Here is a 19,459-nt window from a genome sequence, read left to right on the forward strand (position 1 = left end):
GGTTTTCAAAGAGTTTTGTTAATTCTGTTACGGATCCCCGTTACATTACTCTGCGCACATCGGAAATGCTGCAGATCCTCAGTTCCTGCACAAACACATGCATTTACGCCGTGACTCAGAGAAAATTCCGAGAGGAACTAAAGAACGTGGTGAAATATCCACTGAATCAGATTCTGAAATTCATGAGACGGGAATTGTAAAATATTGGAATTCAGCTGCTTTCAAGCTCCGTGCCTGGGTAAATGGAGACAATGTGATGAACAGAGTTAAAAAAGAAACACGAGAACGTGTACAGCCGCTCGCTATACAAAACAACATTGACAAAATCAGATCCTGATGAAGGGTCTCAGCCCAAATTGTCGACTTGCTTTCTCATCTCCACACAAAAAATAAAATGCTGGAGGAACTCAGCTGGCCAGGCAACATCTGTCGAGAAGGCAAAGCCGTCGAAGTATCCGGCCGAGAACCTTCATCACAGTCCTTTTAACTGTTTTCTCTTTTGCCATTTTGTGTGTTTTGCCATAGAGATGCAGAAACGGCTGTTCATAGCTGATCCTGACGGCAGGACAGGGATCCCCGTGAAGTCCCCTTTGCACCTCGCGTCTCGCCCTGTTAAATTGAAGCTTTAAGCGAACCTGTTTCCCCTGCTTCCCTACACTGACAAAACTGCCTGATACATTTTACCCTTTCAACTATTTTCTGTCGCGCTATTCCTTCATGTCTGATTGACTATTGCGATCAATTCCATTCTCCAGTCTTCTCGCTAATCTTTGGAAAACATTGCTTATCACGCCACAGTAGTACATCGCCTTTTCAGTAACCTGCAAAGCCTCTCCCTCTAGCGATCAGTCAATTGTTTTAAACTTCACCATGGAAGGGACCCCGTTCTTTCTGAATGTAACTAATCACTTTTATTTTCGAATTACTATAATGGAAATTAAAGGTATTCCAGCTGTCTTCAGACAAGTTTCCCCAATTGTTAAATATATCCCTCATTGATCCCGTGACATTAGAGAGAAAATAAAATTATATCACGTAGTCCACTTTCTCATATTACGGCATTAATTCAATGTTCCGAACATGATTACTGGAATGTAGCAAACATATCAGAGCCAAGAAGTCGTCGGTAAATTTGCCCCACGTAAAATAATTTACTTTGCTGACCTTTCTGAAAATGAAAGCCAGTAACTTTCTCTCAGCTGCCTAGATTAATATCGGCACCGTTACCAGATTGAGCAACGATATCGACATTTATTTGATCTCCTATCAAAACTTAAAATTTCATTTGTGTTTTATGTACAGAGCCGGCAGTATAACATAACTACACGACTGACTGCATTCAGACAGGCACACATACTTTATTGATCCCGAGGGAAATTGGATTTCGTTACAGTCGCACCACCTAAGAATAGAGTAGAAATATAACAATATAAAACCATAAATAATTAAATAATAATGTAAATTGTTCCAAGTGGAAATAAGTCCAGGACCAGCCTATTGGCTCTGGGTGTCTGACACTCCGAGGGAGGAGCTGTAAAGTTTGATGGCCACAGGCAGGATTGACGTCCTATGACGCTCATTGTTGCATCTCGGTGGAATTAGTCTCTGTCTGAATGTACTGCTGTGCCTAACCAGTAAATTATGGAGTGGCTGAGAGACATTGTCCAAAGATGGCATACAACTTGAACAGCATCCTCTTTTCAGACACCACCCTCATAGAGTCCAGTTCCACCCCCACAACGTCTCTGGCCTTACGAATGCGTTTGTTGATTCTGTTGGTGTCTGCTAACCTTAGGTTGCTGCCCCAGGACACAACAGCACACATGATAACGCTGCCCACCACAGACTTGTAGAACATCCTCAGCATCGTCCATCGTCTCCTCAGGAAATAGAGACGGCTCTGACCCTTCTTGTAGACAGCCTCACTGTTCTTTGACCAATCCAGTTTATTGTCAATTCGTATTCCCAGGTATTTGTAATCCTTCACTATGTCCACACTGAACCCTTGGATGGAAACAGGGGTCACCGGTGACTTAGCCCTCCTCAGGTCTACCACCAGTTCCTTTGTCTTTTTCACATTAAGCTGCAGATGATTCTGCTCACACCATGTGACAGTTTCCCACCGTAGCCCTATACTCCGCCTCATCTCCCTTGCTGATGAAGCCAACTATGACAATATATTCCTGATATTTTCTACTTCAAATGGATACATTGAAATGGGCTGAACGGGACTGAGCGAACATCATTCATCTGACACTATGCTGGGTCATATTCTTCACCTGCTCCCTGAATTTCCTTTGCGACGGAGTGTAGATAGACATTAAGGGTATAGTTATAGTGTTAAACAACTGGAATGCTCTCCACAATGATAAATTAAAGTAATCCGCTTTGGTAGTGCATCTCCAGGGTACACTGTCAATGATAATGTAAGTTTCTACCATAAAGTTTAATGGAACACGCCTCGACAACTTCCTACTCGCCCAATTAGGATCACTATAGTCGCTGTCCACTCGGTGCAGTATCGCTTCCTCAGTTTTTTGACTACAGATTGCAAAGCAGCGATCGAACGTGAAAGCCAGATTAAACCAAACAGAACAGTCCATGGCTGTGAGCCGCAGGACAAGTGCCACGACGCAAATCGGAGTCATTAGCAGAGGAAAATTATAAATATTATTGATGCGATCGAGTACAGCAGCAATTATAACACACAATAAATTAGCTGCTGCCATTCCCACCAAGTAACAGGAGATGCATTTAGAGAGTCCACACTTTCCAGGAGACAGGATCACAATCGCAAATAAATGAACTGCAAGGAAGTAAAGGATAATTAGTTACACACGCAAAATTCCTGATATTTTCTACTTCAAATGGATACTTAGAAATGTGCTGAACGGCTCTGAGCGAACATAATTCATCTGACACTATGGTGATTCAAGCTGGCTTCAATTCACCTGTTGTTCTGCTGGAGGTTAGCACAGACACGTATGACAGTGGTGATTCAACTTTCCAGTTGACGGCAGGGATATTAGTCGCCGGCTTATCGATTCACTGTTTTAGACGGACCAACTCATTGTAGCTGAAAGTCCTGAAGGTTGTAATATTGACAGATTGTCCACGTTAAGATCTGAATTAATACTGTGAAATTATTCGTCTTGGATGACTTCATTTGATTGGAGAGTAGGAAGGTAAAAGTGATGTTTGAGATCCTAAAGATTTATGAAGGTCATAGATGGATAATGGTAAACTGAGTACATTTCATATGGGGAAGTCAGCCTATGCAGACCGAGAATCTTAGCTAGGCCAGGGGATACATAACAACTGGTGAAATATGAAGAAATACAGGGGACCACACGGACACTGGAAAACATGAGGAAAGATTTCGGAAGATAGCAGTCTAGTTCTGTCGGTCAGTTAAGAATCGCTGGAGACCTGACGTCGTTAGCTGAAGCGACTAAATGCCAAAGCAGGGAGTTCTGGTGGAACTATAGAAACACAAGTCTGGCCAAACCTGAAGCACGATGCACAGTCCTGGTCATTACGTCAGAGGGACATACAGATTCACGGAGGAATCCCCAGTTTATTCCACATTCTATTGTTACACGAGATATGGAAATCATTTGCATTAAAATATGCGAGTCTTTTTTTCTTTTTCCACTATCCTCAGTACAGTATCTCTTTACCCATGGTCACTGGAAGTATTAAATAGATTCCAATAGTGCAAATTAATAATCAGTTGCATAGAAATATATTGTGGGCCGAAGTTCCCATTCCCGACTCAATGACTTTTGAAGTACCAAGCCAATATAACCAGCTTCATTCAAAGTGATTATATAAGCCAGTTAGCATCAGCGAGAGGAAGGTTAATATAATTGTGAAAAATGCAGTTTAACAAAAATGGGTATGAATGAACCCCACACTCTCACACTGTACGAGCGACCGACAGGTAAAGGATAAACCTTATACGTTCAAACTGTACCAGAGACTGACAGGTACAGAGTGAAACACGCACTCTCACACTGTACCAGAGACCGACAGGTAAAGGATGAACCTTATACTCTCACACTGTACCATAGACTGACAGGTACAGAATGAACCCCACACTCTCACACTGTACCAGAGACTGACAGATACAGAATGAACCAAACACTCTCACACTGTACCAGAGACTGACGGGTGCAGAATAAATTCCACACTCTCACACTGCACCAGAGACTGACAGGTACTGAATGAAACCCACACTCTCACACTGTCCCAGAGACTGACAGGGACAGAACGAACCCCACACTCTCAGACTGTAGCAGAGACCGACAGGTACAGAATGAACCTCACACTCTCACACTGTACCAGAGAGTGACAGGTACAGCATGAAGCCCAAACGCTCACACTGTACCAGAGACGGACAGGTACAGAATGAACCCCACACCCTCACACTGTACCAGAGAGTGACAGGTACAGAATGAACCCCACACGCTCACAATGTACCAGAGACTGACAGGTACAGAATGAACCCCACACCCTCACACTGTACCAGAGAGTGACAGGTACAGAATGAATCCCACACGCTCACAATGTACCAGAGACTGACAGGTACAGAATGAACTCCACACTCTCACACTGTACCAGAGACTGACAGGTACAGAATGAACCCCACACTCTCACACTGTACCAGAGACTGACAGAAACAGAATGAACCCCACACTCTCACACTGTACCAGAGACTGACAAGTACAGAATGATCCCCACACGCTCACAATGTACCAGAGACTGACAGGTACAGAATGAACCCCACACCCTCACACTGTACCAGAGAGTGACAGGCACAGAATGAACCCCACATGCTCACAATGTACCAGAGACTGACAGGTACAGAATGAACCCCACACTCTCACACTGTACCAGAGACTGACAGGTACAGAATGAACCCCACACCCTCACACTGTACCAGAGACCGACAGGTAAAGGATGATCTACACACTCTCACACTGTACCTGAGACTGACAGGTACAGAATGAACTCCACACGCTCACAATGTACCAGAGACTGACAGGTACAGAATGAACCCCACACCCTCACACTGTACCATACTCTCACACTGTACCAGAGACGTCACGATTTGAAGATATTAGGGTTCGGTCAGAGTCCGCCGAACCTTTTTTATTGATGAATAATTAGTCAATATAAAAGTTAATTCTGTAAATGTGCTGCTACGTGACCAAGCTCAGTCATTGTAACTGAAGCTCGAGCATTACTTCTATCCTTGGCGTCACTGCTGAGGTAATGCCTAAGAATTTTAATATATTTGTCTTCGATCGGCCCAATACTTACACCAGAGAAACAAATGTTGGTTGAGCTCAGCAGGCCAGACCGCATCTAAGGAAAAGAGCACAATCGACGTTTCGGCCTACTGTGTTACTCTAGCAACTGTGTGTGTTTTGCTTGGATTTCCTGCACCTGCAGTTATTTTTTTTCACTCTTTTGTCTCCGATATACGTCAGAGATTAACATTAAATTAAATTGTGTGTTCAAGTGGCCGTAATTAAGAAAGTTAATCAGGGGTATAACAGTATCTCTGGAGACTGATCCTCTGTATAGATCAGGACCGCTTTGAATGCATCAGCTCAAAGTTTCTGCCAGAGATGTGAATGCAGGAACAACAGAAAGCACAGATTCTCAGTGACATGGTGTATCCAATCATCTGGCTAACCTTTGGAAAACATTGCTTATCACGCCACAGTAGTACATCGGATGCCACGCCTTTTCAGTGACCTGCACAGCCTTTCCCTCTATCGATCAGTCAATTGTTTTAAACTTCACCATGGAAGGGACCGCGTTCTTTCTGAATGTAAGTATTCTCTTTTATTTTCGAATTACTATAATGGAAATTAAAGATATTCCAGCTGCCTTCAGAGACGCCAGGATTTCATTTTGCTGACAAGTTTCCCCAATTGTTAAATATATCCCTCATTGATCCCGTGACATTAGAGAGAAAATAAAATTATATCACGTAGTCCACTTTCTCATTTTACGGCATTAATTCAATGTTCCGAACATGATTACTGGAATGTAGCAAACATATCAGAGCCAAGAGGTCGTCGGTAAAGTTGCCCAACGTAAAATAATTACTTTTGCTGACATTTCTGGAAATGAAAGCCACTAACTTTCTCTCAGCTGCCTAGATTAATATCGGCACCGTTACCAGACTGTGCAACGATATCGACATTTATTTAATCTCCTTTCAACACTTGCAATTTGATTTGTGTTTTATGTACAGAGCCGGCAGTATAACATAACTACACGACTGACTGCATTCAGACAGGCACACATACTTTATTGATCCCGAGGGAAATTGGATTTCGTTACAGTCGCACCACACAAGAATAGTGTAGAAATATAACAATATAAAATCATAAATAATTAAATAATAATGTAAATTATTCCAAGTGGAAATAAGTCCAGGACCAGCCTATTGGCTCAGGGTGTCTGGCACTCCGAGGGAGGAGCTGTAAAGTTTGATGGCCACAGGTTGGATTGACTTCCTGTGACGCTCATTGTTGCATCTCGGTGGAGTGAGTCTCTGGCTCAATGTACTCCTGTGCTTCACCAGTACATTATGGAGTGGCTGACAGACATTGTCCAAAGATGGCATGCAACTTGAACAGCATCCTCTTTTCAGACACCACCCTCATAGAGTCCAGTTCCACCCCCACAACGTCACTGGCCTTACGAATGCGTTTGTTGATTCTGTTGGTGTCTGCTAAACTTAGCCTGCTACCCCAGGACACAGCAGCACACATGATAGCGCTGCTATCGTAGAACATCCTTAGCATCGTCCATCGTCTCCTCAGGAAATAGAGACGGCTCTGACCCTTCTTGTAGACAGCTTCACTGTTCTTTGACCAATCCAGTTTATTGTCAATTCGTATTCCCAGGTATTTGTAATCCTTCACTATGTCCACACTGACCCCTTGGATGGAAAAAGGGATCACCTGTGCCTTAGCCCTCCTCAGGTTTACCACCAGTTCCTTTGTCTTTTTCACATTAAGCTGCAGATGATTCTGCTCACACCATGTGACAGTTTCCCACCGAGGCCCTGTACACCGCCTCATCTCCATTGCTGATGCAGCCAACTATGACAATATATTCCTGATATTTTCTACTTCAAATGGATACATAGAAATGTGCTGAACGGGACTGAGCGAACATCATTCATCTGACACTATGCTGGGTCATATTCTTCACCTGCTCCCTGAATTTCCTTTGCGACGGAGTGTAGATAGACATTAAGGGTATAGTTATATTGTTAAACAACTGGAATGCCCTCCACAATGATAAATTAAAGTAATCCGCTTTGGTAGTGCATCTCCAGGGTACACTGGCAATGATAATGTAAGTTTCTACCATAAATTTTAATGGAACACGCCTCGACAACTTCCTACTCGCCCAATTAGGATCACTATAGTCGCTGTCCACTCGGTGCAGTATCGCTTCCACAGTTTTTGACTACAGATTGCAATGCAGCGATCGAACGTGAAAGCCAGATTAAACCAAACAGAACAGTCCATGGCTGTGAGCCGCTGGACAAGTGCCACGACGCAAATTGGAGTCATTAGCAGAGGAAAATTATAAATATTATTGATGCGATCGAGTACAGCAGCAATTATAACACACAATAAATTAGCTGCTGCCATTCCCACCAAGTAACAGGAGATGCATTTAGAGAGTCCACACTTTCCAGGAGACAGGATCACAATCGCAAATAAATGAACTGCAAGGAAGTAAAGGATAATTAGTTACACACGCAAAATTCCTGATATTTTCTACTTCAAATGGATACTTAGAAATGTGCTGAACGGGACTGAGCGACCATAATTCATCTGACACTATGGTGATTCAAGCTGGCTTCAATTCACCTGTTGTTCTGCTGGAGGTTAGCACAGACACGTATGACAGTGGTGATTCAACTTTCCAGTTGACGGCAGGGATATTAGTCACCGGCTTATCGATTCACTGATTTAGACGGACCAACTCATTGTAGCTGAATGTCCTGAAGGTTGTAATATTGACAGATTGTCCACGTTAAGATATGAATTAATACTGTGAAATTGTTCGTCTTGGATGACTTCATTTGATTGGAGAGTAGGAAGGTAAAAGTGATGTTTGAGATCCTAAAGATTTATGAAGGTCATGGATGGATAATGGTAAACTGATTACATTTCATATGGGGAAGTCAGCCTATGCAGACCGAGAATCTTAGCTAGGCCAGGGGATACATAACAACTGGTGGAATATGAAGAAATACAGGGGACCACACGGACACTGGAAAACATGAGGAAAGATTTCGGAAGATAGCAATCTAGTTCTGTCGGTCAGTTAAGAATCGCTGGAGACCTGACGTCGTTAGCTGGAACGACTAAATGCCAAAGCAGAGAGTTCTGGTGGAACTATAGAAACACAAGTCTGGCCAAACCTGAAGCACGATGCACAGTCCTGGTCATTACATCAGAGGGACATACAGATTCACGGAGGAATCCCCAGTTTACTCCGCATTCTATTGTTACACGAGATATGGAAATCATTTGCATTAAAAATATGCGAGTCTTTTTTTTCTTTTTCCACTATCCTCAGTACAGTATCTCTTTACCCATGGTCACTGGAAGAATTAAATAGATTCCAATAGTGCAAATTAATAATCAGTTGCATAGAAATATATTGTGGGCCGAAGTTCCCTTTCCCGACTCAATGACTTTTGAAGTACCAAGCCAATATAACCAGCTTCATTCAAGGTGATTATATAAGCAAGTTAGCATCAGCGAGAGGAAGGTTAATATAATTGTGAAAAATGCAGTTTAACAAAAATGGGTATTGAATGAACCTCACACTATCGCACAGTACCAGAGTCTGACAGGTACAGAATGAACCCCACACTCTCACACTGTACCATAGACTGACGGGTACAGAATGAACCCCACACGCTCACAATGTACCAGAGAGTGACAGGGACAGAATGAACCCCACACGCTCTCAATGTACCAGAGAGTGACAGGTACAGATTGAACCCCACACCCACACACTGTACCAGAGAGTGACAGGTACAGAATGAACCCCACACGCTCACAATGTACCAGAGACTGACAGGTACAGAATGAACCCCACACCCTCACACTGTACCAGAGACTGACAGGTACAGAATGAACCCCACACTCTCTCACTGTACCAGAAACCGACAGGTAAAGGATGATCTATATACTCTCACACTGTACCAGAGACGTGACGATTTGAAGATATTAAGGTTCGGTCAGAGTCGGCCGAACCTTTTTTATTGATGAATAATTAGTCAATATAAAAGTTAATTCTGTAAATGTGCTGCTACGTGACCAAGCTCAGTCATTGTAACTAAAGCTCGATCATTACTTCTATCCGACGCGTCACTGCTGATGTAATGCCCAAGAATTTTAATATATTTGTCTTCGATCGGCCCAATATTTACATCAGAGAAACAAATGTTGGAGGAGCTCAGCAGGCCAGGCCGCATCTAAGGAAAAGAGCACAATCGACATTTCCGCCTTCTGTGTTACTCTAGCATCTTGTGTGTATTTTGCTTGGATTTCCTGCACCTGCAGTTACTTATTTTTTCTCTCTTGTTTCTGATATACGTCAGAGATTAACATTAAATTAGATTGTTTGTTCAAGTGGCCGTAATTAAGAAAGTTAGTCAGGGGTATAACAGTATCTCTGGAGACTGATCCTCTGTATAAATCAGGACTGCTTTGAATGCATCAGCTCAAAGTGTCTGCCAGAGATGTGAATTCAGGAACAACAGAAAGCACAGATTCTCAGTGACATGGTGTATCCAATCATCTGGCGGATAGAAGAGGTTTACTATCCTTTTATTTCAGCCTTTGGAGTTCCGGGTGAGCCATAGGGTCTGCTGCCGATCGTGAGAGTTAAAGTTTAATTCCAATGTTGTAATTCTTTTATCGCTAGATTTTCTGTTATCTGTGCAATCTAAGTGTTCCGTATTTCAGGAATGGAGTGTAAGCACCGCGATTGTGAATTCTGGGATTTGCATCTAAATACAATCTGCTGCAAGAATACCGCACATCCACGAACTCCAATGGAACTGAACGGGTCATTAACGTTTTCCCCTCCGTTTGTGATCAATTAGCGCATGTTCGGGTCTCTGTGCGTTTAGTCTTGTATGGGCTGCACTGGATTTGCAAATACTGTCGTTTTACAACCAGCGGAGGTTAAACAAATTGTTTTTCTTCATTTGTATGTCAGCGATTTTCTGAGTTAGCTGCAAAAATCAAACAATCAAACAAGTGTAAAGTATTTACACTTTAAAAAATGTGATGATGTGTTCTGTGTTGCGATCTGAGGAGAGATACTTTAACCGTTTTCCCACATATTCTCATTTGCCTGGATGAGCGTTTCCAGCATTTCCTGTTTTCGTTCCGACATTCGGCTGCTTTGTTCGTTTGTTGTTTTTTTTTTGTTCCGTCCTGCGGCTCTCCCGTCTTCGTGATCTCCATGGAAGTTGATGATCGCCTGATGGAAGAATCCAGCCATCAGCCTCCGGATTTATTTATTCCATCCAGACCAGAAGCGGAAGGCGCCGTTGGAATATGTTCCTTTCAATATTGACATTGAGAAGATAATTTCCCAGTTTTCACTTTCCGCTGCCACTTCATTTTTCGGTCACTAGTAAGGAATCCGTATTCCGATCATATTGACTTTATTTTATGTGTAAACTCCTTCTCTTCCTCCGCCAGCTCTGCGCCCTCTCTCGACCCTCCCAGCACCAAATGAAACAATAAAGTGGAAATATTACATGATCCCCTCAAACTGCTGCCTTGGCTTCTGCTCAGTATTTTCTCAACTTGCTGTTCCCTGTCTCTCTTCCAGTGAACTTGGCGGCAATTGTGATCCTTTCCCGGGGAAAGTGCGGTCTGTCCAAATGTGTAACTCGCTACCTGGTGGGAATGGCAGCGGCCGATCTGATGGTCGTTATCTCTGATCCGCTGCTGAAGTGGACTGCTAAGATACATTTTCCTCGATCATTCCTGCGAATGACTCCTGTGTGCACACTCGGTGACTGGTTGCTTACTGCGAGCACTGCGGCCTCAGTCTGGCTGACTGTCGCTTTCACTATCGATCGATTTGTGGCTATTTGCTGTGAGAGGCTGAAAGCAAAATATTGCACCGAGAGAACGGCGGCTGTGGTTATCGGGGCAGTGAGTGTGCTGGCTTCTTTGGAGAGTGTACCCTTTGGCTTTGCATACGAGCCTGGAGAAATAATTGATGGTGTGTCCTGGGATTGTGTTTTTACACCGAGCTACTTAAACTCTCCCGCCTGGTTCATATTTGCAATATTTCATCGCTTTATAAACCCTTGTTTTCCATTCATTCTGATGTTGTTGTTGAATATTCTGACTGTCAGACGGATTCTCCTGGCCAGTCGAGCCCGTAGGGGACTCCGGGGACAAAAGAGTGGAGAGAATGACAAGGACCGGGAGATGGAGAACCGACGCAAATCCATTGTTTTGCTCTTCAGCATAACCGGTAGTTTCATGTTGTTGTGGGGAACATACGTAGTATTTTATATCTATAGAAGGATTTCAAAGAGTTTTGTTAATTCTGTTACGGATCCCCGTTACATTACTCTGCGCACATCGGAAATGCTGCAGATCCTCAGTTCCTGCACAAACACATGCATTTACGCCGTGACTCAGAGCAAATTCCGAGAGGAACTAAAGAACGTGGTGAAATATCCACTGAATCAGATTCTAAAATTCATGAGACGGGAATTGTAAAGTATTGGAATTCAGCTGCTTTCAAGCTCCGTGTCTGGGTAAATAGAGACAATGTGATGAACAGAGGTAAAAAAGATACACGAGAAAGTGTACAGCCGCTCGATATACAAAACAGCGTTGACAAAATCAGATCCTGATGAAGGGTCTCGGCCCAAATTGTCGACTTGCTTTCTCATCTCCACACAAAACAAAATGGTGGAGGAACTCAGCAGGCCAGACAGCATCTGTGGAGATGGCAATGCCGTCGAAGTATCCAGCCGAGAACCTTCATCACAGTCCTTTTTACTGTTTTCTCTTTTGCCATTTCGTGTGTTTTGCCATAGAGCTGCAGAAACGGCTGTTTAAAGCTGCTCCTGACGGCAGGACTGGGATCCCAGTAAAGTCCCCTTTGCACCTCGTGTCCCGCCCTGTTAAATTGAAGCTTTAAGCAAACCTGTTTCCCTTGCTTCCCTACACTGACAAAACTGCCTGATACATTTTACCCTTCCAACTATTTTCTGTCGCGCTATTCCTTCATGTCTCATTGATTATTGCGATCAATCCCATTCTCCAGTCTTCTCGCTAACCTTTGGAAAACATTGCTTATCACGCCACAGTAGTACATCGGATGCCACGCCTTTTCAGTGACCTGCACAGCCTTTCCCTCTATCGATCAGTCAATTGTTTTAAACTTCACCATGGAAGGGACCGCGTTCTTTCTGAATGTAAGTATTCACTTTTATTTTCGAATTACTATAATGGAAATTAAAGGTATTCCAGCTGCCTTCAGAGAAGCCAGGATATCATTTTGCTGACAAGTTTCCCCAATTGTTAAATATATCCCTCATTGATCCCGTGACATTAGAGAGAAAATAAAATTATATCACGTAGTCCACTTTCTCATTTTACGGCATTAATTCAATGTTCCGAACATGATTACTGGAATGTAGCAAACATATCAGAGCCAAGAAGTCGTCGGTAAAGTTGCCCCACGTAAAATAATTTACTTTGCAGACCTTTCTGAAAATGAAAGCCACTAACTTTCGCTCACCTGCCTAGATTAATATCGGCTCCGTTACCAGACTGAGCAACGATATCGACATTTATTTGATCTCCTATCAAAACTTACAATTTCATTTGTGTTTTATGTACAGAGCCGGCAGTATAACATAACTACACGACTGACTGCATTCAGACAGGCAGACATACTTTATTGATCTCGAGGGAAATTGGATTTCGTTACAGTCGCACCACCCAAGAATAGTGTAGAAGTATAACAATATAAAATCATAAATAATTAAATAACAATGTAAATTATTCCAAGTGGAAATAAGTCCAGGACCAGCCTATTGGCTCAGGGTGTCTGACACTCCGAGGGAGGAGCTGTAAAGTTTGATGGCCACAGGTTGGATTGACTTCCTGTGACGCTCATTGTTGCATCTCGGTGGAGTGAGTCTCTGGCTGAATGTACTCCTGTGCCTCACCAGTACATTATGGAGTGGCTGACAGACATTGTCCAAAGATGGCATACAACTTGAACAGCATCCTCTTTTCAGACACCACCCTCATACAGTCCTGTTCCACCAGCACAACGTCACTGGCCTTACGAATGCGTTTGTTGATTCTGTTGGTGTCTGCTAAACTTAGCCTTCTGCCCCAGGACACAGCAGCACACATGATAGCGCTGCCCACCACAGACTCGTAGAACATCCTCAGCATCGTCCATCGTCTCCTCAGGAAATAGAGACGGCTCTGACCCTTCTTGTAGACAGCTTCACTGTTCTTTGACCAATCCAGTTTATTGTCAATTCGTATTCCCAGGTATTTGTAATCCTTCACTATGTCCACACTGACCCGTTGGATGGAAACAGGGGTCACCTGTGCCTTAGCCTTTCTCAGGTTTACCACCAGTTCCTTTGTCTTTTTCACATTAAGCTGCAGATGATTCTGCTCACACCATGTGACAGTTTCCCACCGTAGCCCTGTACTCCGCCTCATCTCCATTGCTGATGCAGCCAACTATGACAATATATTCCTGATATTTTCTACTTCAAATGGATACATAGAAATGTGCTGAACGGGACTGAGCGAACATCATTCATCTGACACTATGCTGGGTCATATTCTTCACCTGCTCCCTGAATTTCCTTTGCGACGGAATGTAGATAGACATTAAGGGTATAGTTATATTGTTAAACAACTGGAATGCCCTCCACAATGATAAATTAAAGTAATCCGCTCCAGGGTACACTGGCAATGATAATGTAAGTTTCTACCATAAAGTTTAAAGGAACGCGCCTCGACAACTTCCTACTCGCCCAATTAGGATCACTATAGTCGCTGTCCACTCGGTGCAGTATCGCTTCCTCAGTTTTTCACTACAGATTGCAATGCAGCAATCGAACGTGAAAGCCACATTAAACCAAACAGAACAGTCCATGGCTGTGAGCCGCTGGACAAGTGCCACGACGCAAATCGGAGTCATTAGCAGAGGAAAATTATAAATATTATTGATGCGATCGAGTACAGCAGCAATTATAACACACAATAAATTAGCTGCTGCCATTCCCACCAAGTAACAGGAGATGCATTTAGAGAGTCCACACTTTCCAGGAGACAGGATCACAATCGCAAATAAATGAACTGCAAGGAAGTAAAGGATAATTTGTTACACACGCAAAATTCCTGATATTTTCTACTTCAAATGGATACTTAGAAATGTGCTGAACGGGTCTGAGCGAACATAATTCATCTGACACTATGGTGATTCAAGCTGGCTTCAATTCACCTGTTGTTCTGCTGGAGGTTAGCACAGACACGTATGACAGTGGTGATGCAACTTTCCAGTTGACGGCAGGGATATCAGTCACCGGCTTATCGATCCACTGATTTAGACGGACCGACTCATTGTAGCTGAAAGTCCTGAAGGTTGCATTTACAGTTGCAATAAGCTGGTCTCTGGGAGACTAAATCGTCGTCCAGAATATATTGGAGTAGAACAAGCACAGAGCTAAATTCTGATGGGAAGTAAAATTGAATTTTGAATGTTAAAATTAAAGCTGATTCGAGAAGTCGAAAGGGCAACATTGAACATATGTATAAGTTATTGAGGCGACTTCAAAAACATTTAGAAAAATAACTAGAAAAACCATCCTCTTTTGTTGCATAACGAGGGACGAGATGTTCCTTCCTACTACTGATAACCCGGGGAGCTCTCAGTCAGACCGACTGCGACGAGATATCTTTGAAGAAAGGTTTTCATTTCTATATTGATAGAAAAGCTGATTTAGAGCAAAATTTGCCGTTTATGCTTCAGAAGGATCAGCAATGCAAAATGCGGGAATTGAATCAATATTACCAGTGAATGAAAATGCTGTTATTTAATCGGACGTTAAAAACGATTATTATTGCCGGCGAAAAATAAAATTCCATATGCGTTATCGGTTAAGCCACGCCAGTTGCTTACTAGGGATACCAATCGTTGCCAATATAGAATAATAAACAATAGCTATGTAGAAAATTCCAGCATATCCCATTTTCTGTGCGAAACAGCGAGCGATGCCATTCAAACTTGTCCAACTGTCGATATCTATTCTTGATTGTTTTTTTAAGCTCTTATACGGGAGAAGAAAGTGCATTCTGACAATGAATCATGCCAAATAATTGATTGCCTGAGTGACAGCCCACAGAACAAACAATTCAGGAAAACTTGAAATTCGCTTCTCGGGGAAATCACAAAATAACAATTAAGTTTAATTATGCATATTTACAGTTTAAAATAAGAATGTTATATGTTCATCCTCAATGACAGAGTTTGCACGTTTCAAATAAAATAATGCTTTTCTCAAAATAATAATAAGCACAGCCTATTAAGATTCTTAAGTTAAGAAAGACCATTTAGTTTGGCTGTTAAGTTAGAAAATCTTTTCATTCCTGATAGGAAATGTTTACGGCTCCATCCTGTATCTGCATTTCTCACAATAGTATTTTTCCCACCATCGGTGTTCCAGGATTGATATTTTTTGCCATTTCTTGCGTGCGACGTATATTCTCCTGCATTTTTTTTTTGCATTTTCTCTTTGCAGATGTTCCAAGACTCAGAATCTACCAGAATATTTCTTGCGTCTGATGGCAAATAATGCCTATAGTCAGGGTAACATACATCCTTTCCCATCTCCAGTTCTGTATCCCTTTTGCCTATCACCTTTCCGGCTCTCAGCTTCACCCCACCCCCTCCGGTCTTCTTCTATCATTTCGCATTTTCCCCTCCCTCTCCTACTTTCAAATCTCTTACTATCTTTCCTTTCAGTTAGTCCTGACGAAGAGTTTCGGCCCGAAACGTCGACAGTGCTTCTCCTTATAAATGCTGCCTGGCCTATTGTGTTCCACCAGCATTTTGTGTGTGTTCCCCCCTTCAATCTTCAATGCTCCAAAGAATAAACATCTAACTTGTTCAACCTTTCCATATAACTTAGTTGCTGAAACCCAGGTAGCGTTCTAGAAAATCTTCTCTGTACTCTCTCTATTTTGTTGACATCTTTCCTATAATTCGGTGACCAGAACTGTACAGAATACTCCAAATTCGGCCTTAACAATGCCTTGTACAATTTTAACATTATTTCATTTTAGAATATTTTTATGGTACGTAATATTCTACAGCAATAAAATGATGCAAAACTTCAACAGATTAATATGTATGCAATTAATAAAGCTGAAAAAAAGCTGATCGTAAAATATAAAAATGGGGAAAATATATATACAGGGAAAAGAAGGAAAAAAGAACTCCACCTAACCAGAAAAAAACTAACTGCAAATAAAAGATAAAAACATTAGGAAGCGACCCCCAGAGCAATACGTTTGACCATCATCTAAAAATAAATAAAGAGTCATCAACCGCCATTTCAAATTTATATCAAAAAATTGGAAGGAAACCAAATAAGCATAATTCAAGTTAAATGACAATATTTGGCAAAACGAACCCCATCTTCTCTCAAAATAGAATCGAGGATCAAAAGTTCTACTTCTAATTTTTTCCAAAGTAAGACATGTCATTACTTCAGAAAACAATTTAATTGATGTAGGGGAAGAAATATCTTTCCATTTTAATAAAATAGCCCTCTTGCCAGTAGTGTAACAAATGCAATTACATGTTCATCTGAAGATGAAATACACTGACTGCGATGCGGAACTATTCCAAATAGAACAGTCAATCTATTAGGCTGTCTATTAAATTTCAGAGCTTTAGAAATTGTGGAAAATAAAAAAAATTCTAAAACGGTTTTAATGAAGAACATGACCAGAGCTTATGTGACAAAATAGCTACTTCAGTTTTACGTCTATCGCAGTAGTTGTCTAAACTAGGAAATATTTTAGATAGTCTCTCCTTTGTTAAGTAACAACGGTGAACAATTTTAAATTAAATTAAGCAATGGTTGGCAGATACAGAAGAAGAATTTACGTTTTTCAAAACTCGAAGTCAATTTTCATTAACAAAGGTCATATTAAGTTCTATCTCCCAATCTTGTTTAATCTTTAATGATAGGTTCTCTTTTGTAACAAAAGTAAATCATAAATTCTTCTAATAGAACCTTTTACTAAGGGATTAAATTTCAAAATAGTAGCCAACAAAATCAGTTTCTTGAAAATATGGAAACTTAGGTAAATATTGCTGTAAAAATGTCTAACCTGGAAATATTGCAAAAAATGTGTGTGAGCGAGAGAATATTTGTTAATTAACTCCTCAGAAGTCTTCAATCGACCATCAGAAAATAAATCTGTAAAAGAATGGATCCCTTTATTTTTCCACAGAAGAAAAAATGGGGTCAGTTGTTGAAGGTTTAAATGAAAAGTTTCGATATAAAAAAACCTAGGCAACTTAAATTGTTTATTTTTTTTTAAATTACGAAACTGAACCCAAATCCGTAGGGATTGTTTAATAACCGGGTAAAGATTTCAATTTGGAACTTCAGTGAGCTGTCAAGGCAATGGAGTTTCTGGAATTGAAGTTAAATGAAATTGTTTAACAGCTTCTAATTCCAAATCAACCCATAATGGCTTTTGGTTCTTATCAAGCCAATATAACCAAAAGCAAATTGTCTAATATTCACAGCCGAATAATACTGTCTTAAATTAGGAAGTGCAAGTCCACCATCTTTTTTAGATTTTTGTAAATGATATTTATTAATTCTTCAAACAGGAGGAAATCTGCTGATGCTGGAAATTCAAACAACAACACACACAAAATGCTGGTGGAACACAGCAGGCCAGGCAGCATCTATAGCGAGAAGCGCTGCCGACGTTTCGGTCCGAGACCCTTCGTCTCGTCGACAGCGCTTCTCCCTATAGATGCTGCCTGGCATGCTGTGTTCCACCAGCATTTTGTGTGTGTTGTTTTTATTAATTCTTGGTATCTTATTGTTCCAAATAAGTAAGAGAACCAATTTGATCGAAATTTTTTTAGTTAAAAGGATAGGTATATTTTGGAAAATATATAAATATCTAGGTAAAATGATCATTTTCACAGCATGAATGCGAACTATTAAAGAAAAGGTAAATGGATTCCATCTAGAAAATAATTGTTTCATGGAGTCCATTAAAGGAATAATATTCGCTTTGTAGAGATCTTTATATTTTTAGTGATTATATTACCTAAATATCTAAATGTATTAACAATTCAAAAAGGAATATTATTATATATGCTAACAGGGACATTGCATAGAAACAATTCAGTTTTATTCAAGTTAAGTTTATATCCTGAAAATTTACCAAAATCTTCCAGTGTTACCAAAAGATTAGGAATTGATTCCTCAAGATTTGAAATAAAAAAAAACAAAAGATCAACTGCATCAAGAAAAATCTTATGTAGGGTTCCATTCATAGAGATACCATGAATATTTTTAGCTTCACGTATTGTTAGAGCTAAAGGCTCGAATACAAAATTAAATAATAAAGGGCGTAATTGACATCCCGGTCTAGTGCCACGAGAAAGTGAGAAAAAAAAGACCTGCAGTTATTAGTAAAGACCGTGACAATTAGATTCTTATAAATCATTTGAATCCAGCTGTTGAAATTACTACCGAAACGAAATTGTTCTAATAATTTCAACAAATATGGCCACTCAAATATATCATATGCCTTTTCTGCATTGGGAGATATAACACACTGAGGTTGCTTAGATGATGATGAATATATAATGTTCATAAATCTCCGAACGTTTGAGAAAGAATAACGGCCTTTAATAAAGCCCGTTTGATCCATAGAAATGATTTTAGTGCAAACAATTTCCAAGCGATTAGCCTTTATTTTCTCTTTTAATCTTTTTATTAGTATTAAAAATATTACGAACAAAATACAATTAAAATATTAATAATGGATTACAAACATATAAACTCCCATTACACATGAAGGAATACATAAACAATGAATACAGTATAAGTAAGCTTTCCCAAACATAAACCATATAGTGTATATATGAACAAGGTAAGTCTAGATATTCCATAATATATAATATAAAAAAGAGAAAAAAATATAAATCTATATATGAAAGTTAACTAATCTACTAATCTAATATCTAAGAAAAATAACAAAAAAGGAAGAAAAAACTAAAAAAACTAAAAAAAAAAGAAAAAAAAGGGCTGTTATTAATATCTCACAAGCATACATAAACA

The sequence above is a fragment of the Hemitrygon akajei genome, chromosome 28 (genome assembly GCF_048418815.1).
Source record: "Hemitrygon akajei chromosome 28, sHemAka1.3, whole genome shotgun sequence".
Lineage (NCBI taxonomy): Eukaryota > Metazoa > Chordata > Chondrichthyes > Myliobatiformes > Dasyatidae > Hemitrygon > Hemitrygon akajei.